Source organism: Danio rerio, chromosome 8 (assembly GCF_049306965.1).
Source record: "Danio rerio strain Tuebingen ecotype United States chromosome 8, GRCz12tu, whole genome shotgun sequence".
Classification (NCBI taxonomy): Eukaryota; Metazoa; Chordata; class Actinopteri; order Cypriniformes; family Danionidae; genus Danio; species Danio rerio.
Genome location: NC_133183.1, coordinates 36,553,305 through 36,565,661, shown reverse-complemented (window position 1 = coordinate 36,565,661; position 12,357 = coordinate 36,553,305). Strand labels below are relative to the sequence as shown.

At 35.2% G+C, this 12,357-nt stretch overlaps 1 protein-coding gene across 8 annotated transcripts in view; it reads left to right on the top strand.

Annotated features, from left to right (window-relative positions):
• gapvd1 (GTPase activating protein and VPS9 domains 1) overlaps positions 1-12,357 on the top strand; it is an 88,699-nt gene that overhangs the window by 289 nt on the left and 76,053 nt on the right. The window lies entirely within an intron of this gene.

The window sequence follows — 12,357 nt, the reverse complement described above, 5'->3', positions numbered from 1 at the left end:
GTTGCCAAATTAAACTTTCAAGTACATATTTCATTTTCTTGTCGTAATGTGACATGACTGCAGATTTCAAAACGCTGCAGAGCGATTTACATTCATTTATGAGTGGTCTGTAAAACACGGTGATTTCTTGGGTTTTGCTCGCTGACTCTCCGTCTCTGGCAGCTTTTGTTATTGTCATGCATTTCTCATTGACAATCGAGCCGGTGCGTTAATTGCATCTACACAGTGTTATCTGATTTTAGTTTGAGGCCCTGTGTGGATTAATTATATATATATATGTTAACTTCATTATAAATTGCACATGGGTTTGCAGCCTGTGTTGTTTGTTGTTTAAATGGCGCGGTTTATATCTGCATATCTATTCACATGGCTGAATGTGATATTTCCATAGTCATGGAAGGCTTAGTTGTTTGTCAGATGTCAAATGCTCAGTCATGCAAACCCGAGACAGCATTGTTATCAGCACATCTCTATAATCAAAGGTTTGCACCTGACCACTTTTGCATAAATAGTCATTTTTCTGGGTATACGTGCCCTATAGTAACATCTCGTTTAGGTCTAACTTACTTGGCACATTTTCCACAAAGGCATTTTGGAGTGCTTTACACAGACATGATGAAATGTAATAAATCTAGCCATAAAGAATCCATAATTTAAGAATCTATTATACAACATTAATAATAAAAAATCTATACATGTAAAACAAAATCTGCCTAGCAGTAATATTACAAGTTTATTGCTGCATTTTACAAGCTTATTAAGCAAAACATTAATACTCAGTTTGTGTTCAGTTAATTGAATTCATGAAACTTAGTTTGCCAACAGTTTACTAAGAGTTTAACAATATATAATACAATATTTTCAATTCTGTAGGATAATAAGTTTAACTTTGCCAAATTCCATTTGTATCCATTTAAAAGATGGAATAACTGTTTGATTAATCTTAAAAAATAAAGTTATTAATGGAATTATTTCTGGAATACATTAAGTAAATTCTACTGTACATTAGTAATATGCCTATGTTTCTGTAACAGTTTCAAGTTAGTTTATTATTATATATATATTTTTTTAAATGTGTTGTTACTAAGACATGTGAGTTTGAGTTTCTGTGTGTACATTAAATGATAAATGTTTGTCTAGTGACTCCTGGGGGGTATTCCAGAAAGCTGGGTTAACTTACCATCTGCTAAAACCTAAACTCTCGGTTGATTTACCCAAAACCTGCTTACCGCGAGTATGTTGGTTCCAAAACAGGTGACAAGAGTTAGTTAAATCAACCTCCTGAAGATAACCGCGGGTTAATGCGCGTGCACGGCACACACCTGAAGGCATTTTCAGTAGATCGCCGAATTCACGAGTCACCATAGAAAGTCACGGTGAGAAAAAAAGGGCAACGCACTTTAAAGAGGCGAAACTGGAGGTTTTAAACACAGAGATTACACATCTGCTTCAACGAAGGAAAGAAATATAGAATAAGAAATAGATAAGAAAAGAAAAAATAAATAATAAGAAAATGTATTAGTTCATTAAATTACACATGCCATCCTCCATTTTATTGTAATGATAAATTAAACTACTCTTTAACATCCTTTTTGAGTATGTTGTATAACCATTCTTGCATTTATTTTTCTTGCCATTAATTTCTTAAGGCCACAATATGTGTATTGACTAATAAGGCTTATAGAAATTGTAATCTTTCTGGAGCTAGAACTCTGTCCAAAGTCATTAAACACAGAAACATTATCATAAAAGGTAATATTTAATTACTGGAGCTCTTTATTTAACACTCTGGAATATTCTTTCTGACATGCAGCTAATAGAAAGAGGCCTGTCTAACTGCTGTGTCCTATAATAAAGGCTTTTCAGTGGTTGAGTTTTTGATTTAAACCACACACTCTGTCATTGTTGTAAGTGATTGTTGTCAGATAGCTTTAGGTTCTTTTTATTTTGCATGCAGACGAAGTTCCTTCTGCCTCAACTAACAAGCAGTGTAAGAATTTTCTGCACTTTTCCATATTTGAATATTACTCTTGGATCACAAAATCTTTTATCTACATATTTAAATTATAAAGTAGCTGTATAAGGTCCATCTTCAAAGATAAAGTCACATGAGCATCAACTTAAGGTGAGAAATGTATATGAAAAATATGTTACACGTTGAAAGGTGTGTGTATAAAGCAGTGTACAAAATCATTCATTTTATTTCAGGAAATGAAGAAATGAACAGATCAAAATATTTGATTAAACATAGTTTTTTGACTAATTATATTTTTTTAGCACTCTTCCATCTGTTTTGTCTGCTTGGGTCACTGAGATTTCCTCTGGGTCAGGCTGCAGGTAGGGTGTCATCGTATAAGGCAGAAAAGGGTATCTTTTGTCCTCCAGCAAGTAACAATGTAGTGCCCAGTAATGATTCTATTTTATAATACAAATATAATAAAAATAAACATTGTGTTAAGCAACATTTGCTTTATAGTTTTTTTTTACTATATTTGTGTTATACACTTGAATCATTACTTCCTGAAAATCAGCCATTTAGCCTCAACATAGTGATAAGGTGGGGTGTGTGATGAGCTGGTAAGTGGAAGCAGTAATGAGTTTAATAGTTGAAACACCAAAAGATTAAGGATAGAAAATTAAGTTGTACCTGCACACTTATACTTTGGACAAATGTTATATTATCAGTGTCCTTTAGTGACTGATGGAGCTTTAAAATCGGCTGCAATTAATGCACACAATAGCATTTAGAAACCCTGAAAAAAATATTATATTAAAAAATGTAGGTGTGTGTGCGTGAATGTATATATAAGAACGACGTCCTACATCTTAAATTAAAGATATATTTTCCTACAAAAGACAAAGCTGCCACTTATAATATGATACAGAAAAATGTGAGGGTGCAGAAGGAGAGAAAAAACTCAAGATCTGTAAGTGAGATTCAAACTCGCTCCATTTTGCGCTCCGCTGTTCATTAACGACGCACTGTCCACTACACTATTGCCATGCTCTGAATCAACTACGTAATGATACGCAGTGATTTATGACCAAGGAACTGTACAAAAGTGTAAAAAACAGTTCAGTGTCAGGCATACTGTACAGGTGGTCATGCTGCCACATTGTACAGTTGCCTAAAATGCCCTGACGCAAATACAAAGAGCTGCACTGAATGTTTTTTATGGTAAGCGCAGACCCGCGGTTTGTCACATTTGATTTCAAAAAGGTTTGTTAAATACATTAACATTATAAATTTGGTTATGAAAAAAACTATGCACTTATAACCCTCTCACAACGAAAAAACTTGTATCTGTGTGTCCACATCCATTAATATTCCCATCAAAAGAGCACGCAATGCTCAGTAAACTCTCTAAAACAGACAAACTCTGAAACATAGCAACTTACTCTCTGAACATAACCTGCTCCGGAGCAGGTTATCTTCAGAGAGTAAGTTGCTATGGCTACTTAACATAACCAGAAGTTACCTCCGATTTTGGAACCAAAGTTGAGGTTATCCACCTACTTACTCTCAAACTTACCCGTGTATGTCACATAACCTGCTTTCTGGAATAGCCCCCTGGTAGCTCAGGGATTTCGTTATCACAGTCAGGCGTGCTTCATGTTTGATGAAACCACCATTTCATTTTACACATATCATGCATATTCATATACTAAATCTTCATATTATATATATTTTTTATTTTAAATAGACGTTGATGTGAAATTACAGCCCTTTTTTTGATTCTTTCACTCAATACTTGCAGTTCCTTGTCATGCAGTAATGTTACAGTAAATAAGTTTAAATTTAGGGCCCTACATTTATTTTGAAACACAACACCCACATCAAAATATAATCAATAAACAAAAGTCTCAGCTTAACATTAACATTTTATTTTTGACAAATTAATTCAGAGACACCTCACACTCGCTGTACAAAAGACATGTCACTATCATTTTATCACAGTTTTAACCACATATTAAAGCTAACTTTGTTTTTCACCATGTTACCCACAGAAACCCTGTCTTTCTGAAAGTCCCATTGGCGATAATAATATCAGCACTGGAGTGCTCCAATTGAACAATTAAGAGCAAGTATACAATAATCTGTTAATATTAATGAGTGGGTGTTTGAGTAATTTCAATGAAGGGAAACCAGGATCTGTACAAGCTTTTACACACACACTCTCGCACGCACATTATCTCAAAAAAGCTCGTCTTGTTTCTCTTAGAAGAATGCCAAATTCTAGAGCGCTCTTGTTTTCTAATCGCTCCTATGTGTGTGGCTGGCACAGGACGGACAGCTTCTCTGATCTGCTTCATCCACACCAACTGTTTCAGCCGTCCTCATGTACCCTTAATATCGAGGGTATTGAGCTCCTCCCATGGCATCTCCCCAACACATGCCAAAGCTGTGACATTATATCAGCAGTTCTCTTTAAGTAGCACACCAGAGTTGATTCAATGCTGTAACTAGTTTATGGCAGTGCTCATGTCTCCACACCTTCTTTCACTTTCTAGTAGAGTCAATGCAAAACAAGGACGTTTCATGATGCCAATTTACTCCAACCTCAGTCCTGATTTTTTTGGAGAGCCAAACATTTCGGTTTAGTGTTTTTTATCAGGATGCAGTCTTTGGTCATGCGAATGAGAGTGTGTACAAACAATAAATAATTTCAGCATTAATATTACAATATGCCAATCTGCAGTAGTGACATCGTGTGATCTGCAATATTTAGTTGGGATTCTGAAAGTTTTCATTTACAGTGCTCAACATAATTGAGTACACCCCATTTTGAAAAAGAACTTTATCCAGGTCTCAGTAAATATGGGTCATTTATTTTGGTGCATTTAAACAAAACTAATTTATCAAACGGATATATTTATTAAAATAATATTTTTGTTACCAAACATCTTTAGAAATAGGAAGATAAAACATTTAAATTTCAACAATTTCAACTAATGTTTAGTTTCAGCAACATTTTTAATATATATATATATATATATATATATATATATATATATATATATATATATATATAGTTTCTTTTGAGTTTTGCTCTATTTAATTTTTTTATTTAATATTTTTCTCTTACATTTAAATTTGTGTACTAATTTTGGACCATTATCGTAAGTTATTTATGGGAGATTTTCTCCAGTTTTGGAACATGACTGACTAATAACATACTATTCTAATGTATATGCACAAAGATAATATGTTAAAGCATTTTATAGGAAAATTTTCATTTAAATGAGAGATTTGTGAGGGGTGTTCTCATATGTATAGCACTGTTGTTTGTTTAAGACCTGTGACTGATGCTATTCTTAAACCATTTGCGGACCAAAAGTGATAACCTTTGTAGCTTAAAGTAGAGCTGCACGATTCTGGCTAAAATGAGAATCGCGATTTATTTATAAATGTTTTTTGCTTAACATCAAGATCACGATTCTCTCACAATTCTGTAGATGTAAAATAAAGCTTAATATGAGTCAGCAATTATTATTGTTTTTTTTCTCAAACATATGGTAAAAAAAACAACAATAATATTATGTGTAGGTCTAATGGCTTCTATAAATAAATCTATTCTTCTTTTTATGATAATTCTGATGTTGAATTATGTTTTAGATATATGCTTGCTATCATTCACAACATTATTAGACTATTTAATTTACTGGTAAAATCAACATTGTATAGGCTAGAGTAGTTATACTGACACTGTAAACAGTTATTTTCATGCACAACTGTGTTCGCTATGAAAGAAAAAAATATCAAATGCTTGTCGCAATCATAACTCTAAAATGCGATATGATTATTTAAATGATGTACACGCTTTCAGTTTCATTTTCACTGCTAAGTTCTGTTCATACTTCACGCGCGGCACCCAAACGATCCCTTTGTGCCACAAACTGAATATTATTTACAACTTTATTACCTGTTAGTCACAGCAGGTTCTGTTAAAGGAGATGCACGCGTCCATCATTAAGCAGGGCGCGCGCCCGCACTACAGCTCAGGGTCAGCAACTCATGTCACTTGTGATTTCCCAGCCACGAATACAGCATTATATGAAGACAAAAATGAACATTTTTGGGGAATTATACCTTATAAATACAGACTCATTCAACATCATTTGGAGTTGTCCATGTCACTGAGCAACGTATGTCAGGGCTCGAATTTGCGACCATTTTGGTCGCATATGCGCCCGAAAATTAATCTATCCGACCTCATAATATATATGGGAGCATTAGTGCGACTGCAGATAATGGTTGTAGTGCGACCTGTTTAGATTTTTTCTAAAAACGTGCTGAATCGCTCTTCCCTGCCGCTATATTGATTTATATATAACTCAAGGTTTTCCGCTGTCAGATGACAGGGAAGGAGCTTTTATGACTACAGGAAATGCAAACGGCTGAAGAGTGAAAACTTAAAGCTCACAAGTTTGCAAACCCCACCTAAAGTTGAGGCGCAGATGAGAGCGATCATGACGAGGTGAATATTGATCCGCCAGCTGAGATCAATCGAGTACGTGCTTTTCGGAGAAAGCGCCCGAATCTCGATGCGTTGCATTCACTGCGTGTTCAGCGCAAATGTCCGCTAAAAGTCAAATCTAATACTGTACATATCATCGCCAAAGAAGCTCGCCTTTACTAAGTTTACACTGAAACTTGTGGCTCATAACAAACAGCGGTATTGCGCCGGTGGTCATCGCAAGAATTCTGTTCAACCTGCTCATAAATTGGGTCGGCTGACTCACCTGCTTTTCCACTAACACAGAAAAATGGAAATCAGCTCAGACTGAACATTTAAATTGACACAAACTAAAACCAAAACTTTTAAAGAGTGATAGAAGTGAGACTTTACTTACTTTTGTCTATTCTTACTTGAGGTGTATATTATTATTATTGTTTATTTAGTTAGGCTACTGATGACTGTTTTGCAGCTTTCAGCCTTGAATTTAATTATTTATTATAATCTTTTGTTTGTTTTTTAGTAGAAATATTAGTTATTAAACTGACATGCATATATAAACAGCAGTACAAAATAAATATTTCTTACTGCAATGCTTCATTTTTGTTTGATGCAAACTATACATTTATTTTTCATAAAGTAACAGACTTTTTATAGCAGATAATTTGCATTCAAGCACATTCAAGGCAGCATGATGATGACAAATGTAATTCATTGTTACTATTATTGTCATTTTCATCATCATTAATATTTTATATTTATTCGACATTCATTTTAGAATTATTGCATACAAGTATCAATGTCATCTCAGCATTAGTTAGATAGTTAATTCTGGTTTTTGTTAGTCCTAATTGATGTTGTTTTAAAATGCAATAAATCCCTTAAAATACAATTTGCAGCGGTGCTCAATCATTTTTGGTGTGTGCTCCTAATTTTTCTCTGGTGCTCCTAAATTTTCTCTGGTGCTCCTAAATTTTTGAAGTTGGGAGCACCGGTGCTACCAAGTAAAAAAGTTAATTTCGAGCCCTGTATGTGAAAGAATGAAATGACTCGTGCAGCCGCCTTTGCTTCTCCCCTGAGCTTGAAAATATGATTGACAGAATCGTAGAAATGCTGGATTAAGATCGTTTAGGGCAGGGGTTTTCAACTGGTTTGGACATGGGACCCAAATATTTACATGGTCATCAAGCCGCGACCCAAATTTTTAGGAACTATAATACAAATTTAGGAATTATACTTAATTTGTATTTATTTGTTAACATAACCAAGTAGTGACAGATACATCATAAGAAAATCACCAAGACTTGCAATTAAACACTATTTTATTGCTGTCATTTAACAAAATGTATCAAATTATAGAAATATTACAAAGTAGAAACAACAAACACTGCTAATAATAAACTGTTAATAAAACAATTACTGCTGAGCTTTCTGGTTTCTAAATGTTGTTTTAATTTAGAAGGTTTCATGCTCTCTTATGAGAGCACCTCACCACATATGACACTGAGGCTTTAAGTCTTTTTTTGTCGTCAATATACACCCATACTTTACATATTCGTGGTCGTACTTGCACTTTGACATTTGTTGCAATATTTAAATGAAATTTCACATGTCAAACGGTAGGGTTGTCGCACACACATTTCAAAATAAAAGTCCGAGATAAGCAAAATAAGTAAAAAATTTAACTTTTGTTTTTTTTTGATCACACACTCCGCGACCCACCAGTTGAGAAACACTGGTCTAGGGGGTCGAATCGAGATTGCGATCTTTTTACGATTAATTGTGCAGCTCTAGCTTAAAGGATTATTATGTTTTATTTACACAACAAAGAATTTACAGTGTTATTTTACAATTGAATATTAGTTTGTGTGTCTGAAAACTGTTTAAAACTATAAAGTTCATTGTACAAATAATTCAATAAATTTTTTATTAATCGTACAAATTGTACAATTTCTGAGTGCATCAAAAATGTGTCTTCACTGTCTTGATATATTTAGATCAGATATAGACCTTGAAAACGTATGTAAAAATGAAAACTTTTGCTTCATTATGGTAAAAATCTTTAATGCCTGTGGCTCCTGGTCAAATACAATTACAATTTAACACTGGAGATCTTGCGATGTGACTGTTGCAGATGCGTCACATTGTGATATCAATGCTGAAACAATATATTGTGCAGCCCTACCATAAAGCTTTAAACTGTTAATTTTATTTCTTTGCTCTGTTGTATATAGGGTTGTAACAATATACCGGTATGACGGTCTACCACGATTTGAACGTGCACGATTATCATACCATGAACAATTGCATATCAACGGTTTTAACCCTTAAAGACCGAGACAGCCGCCCGCGGCTAAAAATAAGTATTGCTCTTAAATGTTTAATAACTTTTGATCCGCTGATCCGATTCATACAATTCAAAGATTGGCATAAAGAAGAGAATCTCAGCTTTCCAGTGCTGTATCACATAACGCGGACTTTCAGAGGCTCCGGAATCAGTGCGGTTACGTCATCAAAATTTGACAACGCTGATTTGACAAAGAAACGCTCGTCACTGTGTCTCCGGACAAACCAGACAAGATACATTGATGCATTGTCCCTCCTCCATGCCCAGATTGGTTCAAACTCGCTATATCACAACCAATAAGCATAGGTTTCGCTTTTGTTTGTGGACCAACAATGAGCTCTTTGAACAACACGGAATGAGAAAAAGGCATACACTTATGCGCGGCTAAATAAAACGCAAAAAAAAAAAGTTTTGCATGAAATAATTCTCATACTAAGTACTTTTGCATGCACAGCAGCACAGAAACATGACAAAACAGTGACACAGCAAAGACGAACTGCTGCTCTTGCTGTTTTCAAAAGACGCAAATGAAGGTGCAGCTGTTTGTCTGCATTGCAGACAACCATATCCAAATCCATATCCACAGACAACCATATCCATGCTGGCACATAAAACCTAAGGATGGTCCATATTGAATCTAGTTTCGTTATGTAACTATTTATAGTATAGTAAATATTTATATCTATTTTTTTACTGAGGATTTGCACCATGTTTATTTGGACTTTATTTGGACTTTGACACATTATTTATTATTTTCTTATTTTTTTATTTGTTCATTGTAAGTGGTGTTGTTTATAGTAACTGAAAATATATTATTTGGAAAAAGTCAAATTTGCTTCACTGTTCTATTATTTTGTAACATTTGTAACATACCGTATACCGCGAAACCGTCAAACCGTGGTATTGTTTTAGACGATTATCATACCGTAAAAAATTCATACCGTTACAACCCTAGTTGTATAAATGCTTGAAACTTATGAATTTTTTCCTAATAGAGCTATTCATGTTATCTGCTGATATTGTATTTATATCGCAGAAAAGCAAAGTATCGCAATGTCACTATTTTTTAGAATCATGCCGCCCCAATACAAACCCAGGACGTGCAGCTGAGAGGTGATACTCGGGTCAAGCAGGATGTGTTTCCAGCAGGGTCAGGAGTTAGGAAGTGTGAAGCTCCAGATAGTTTGCGTTTGTGTGTGTGTGTGTGTGTGTGTGTTTGAGAGAGAGTGCGCTGACACGTATAGTAATGTCAAGGGGCCCTTAGCATATTTTTCTTGCCGCCTTGCTGTTGGGATTTAGCAAAACTGGACAGTTCTTGAACATCATGTGCTTGTAAACATACTGGGATGGGATCCATTCTTTCCTGACATTCAGCAACAGTGCGACAGATCCTTAACATGTTTTTCGGATTACTTTAAATAAGAAAGCACCTATAGAAAAATCTGGCAGAGATTTATGTCGGAATATTTGGTTTTTATTGCCGATAATAAATTCATGACTGAAATGAGCTTTTCAGAATTGTGTAAAAATGGCAAAAACCTAACAAAACACCTTAAATACTTTGATGTGGTCTACCCAAAACCCTCCTTATTTTGTTATAAGCCTTTATTGTTGTTTTTTCTTTTAAGAAATGTATATGAAGTGCATTTATGAATTACAGAGTCGGCGGTCAACAAATCTGTTTGGTTATTTTCTTCAAAATATCCTTATTTTCAAATCACAGAAAAGATTTTAAACTAATTTTAAAAATATAACAAATGTTTTACATTTGGTCTAACTTTTCCATTAAACACTTGCCTCAACATTCACAAAATAAGTCAATTATTGCCAAGTTACTAATAAAGCAATAGCCCTTAGTTAAATATCTAACATGAGCCATATAAATACCAAGCAGTAGTTAATAAATTAGTAAGTAAAACATTAATATTGTGAAATAGCCGCTGTGGCTGTATTATTTGTGCTCCATTGTACAAAGGTGTGTTTAAGAAAAAAACCTGAACTTGATGTTACATTCTTATGCTAAAATAAAGAAAAAGAAATCTAAATGGGTGAGAGGAAGGTTTGTTTTGTTTATTTTAATTGAGGATTCAGTTGTTGGCCTTGTCTTCATACATGCCACAGTTTCCAGATCTATCAACTTCTCCATCTACAACACAAGTTCAATTATGGTTTCTGGGAGCAGCTTGAAAATGTAATTCTCAGGAAGCTTTTGTCTCTGTGTTGATTTCTGCTTTAGACAAATCATGTTTTTCAGAAAATTGAGATATTTGGTCAATTTTTTACAGGCTTGCTATTTTTGCCTCCCTGTTTCCATTTTGGTACTCTATTTTTTCAAGATGTAAAAGTCGTGAGCTTCCTTGTAAAGGCTTGCACAGGTATTTCTCATTGGGCTGTTATATTTGGCGACTTTGTTGTGAAATCTCCAAGATGACTGATGCTAAGCTGTGCGTGTGTGTGGTTGTTATTTTATTCCAGGAATCTTTCCAAGGTCCTCAAAGATGCTTGCTGCACTGTTTCTGTAAACCACAGAGATATTGTTTTGCATTGTCTTCAGAAAGCATCCTGGGTTGGAGAGATTTCTGTGCTGCACTCCCACACCAGGCTGCTGCAATCAAATAGATTTCTCAGAAGAACTTGGTTATGGGGTTTTCAGTGGTCAGCCAGGAGCAGAGAAATGCAGATCTGAACACAGCTTTCAATATAAGCCCCACTGACCAAGGTTTATCTCTTTGCGCGCACATTTATAGAGTTGTAAGTGGAAATGCGGTTAGTATGCCTGGCCACAGAGAAAGCTTCCCACTCCACATCACATCCCCAGTTAGTCACGTTAACTGCTTTTATTCCTCAAATGATGGCTCTTTGTGCTCGTAATTGCCAGGAAACATTCTTGCACTCAGGATTTCTCATCCGCTCAGTCACCGGCACATCCACAATGGCGTCCTTTGCGGAGTCAGACGGCATTCACTGCCGAGCATGTGGGTAGTTTCTTTCATGAGTGCTTGGCTGTGGTGCATTGTAAACATGTGAAAGTGTGTGATGTTGCATTCAGGCTGCGAATCAGGTCCTGCAGTGTTTTTAAGGGCACCGAGAGAGCTGGCTCAACCAAACACAAAGAGGAAGAAGAAACGAAAAAAGGATCCTTGTTAAGGCACCTACATAACCTGAGAACTACACGCAGCTCACACTGAGCTCTTCCGGCTAGTCTGTCTTGCACACAATTATTTCATTCTGTTCAACACCAGTGCTTATTAGATTGGTGAAGTTAACGAGGAAATTTTTCTTAACATTTTACTTTATGGTTACAAATAAGTCAGGCTACGAGAAATCACAATATTGTATTTATGTAGTGCTCAGGTGTTTTCAACTCAAAAATGACTTGTTGCTTGTATAAACAACTTATTTAAAATCAGTTGAAACAAACACAATTTTTAAGTTTTTTTGGGACAACTTAATTATTTAATTACTTTACTGGCCGGCAGCAATAGCTCTCTGCGACTCTCACGTGGTCGCCCACTGAAGCTAAGCAGGGCTGTGTCTGGTCAGTGCCTGAAT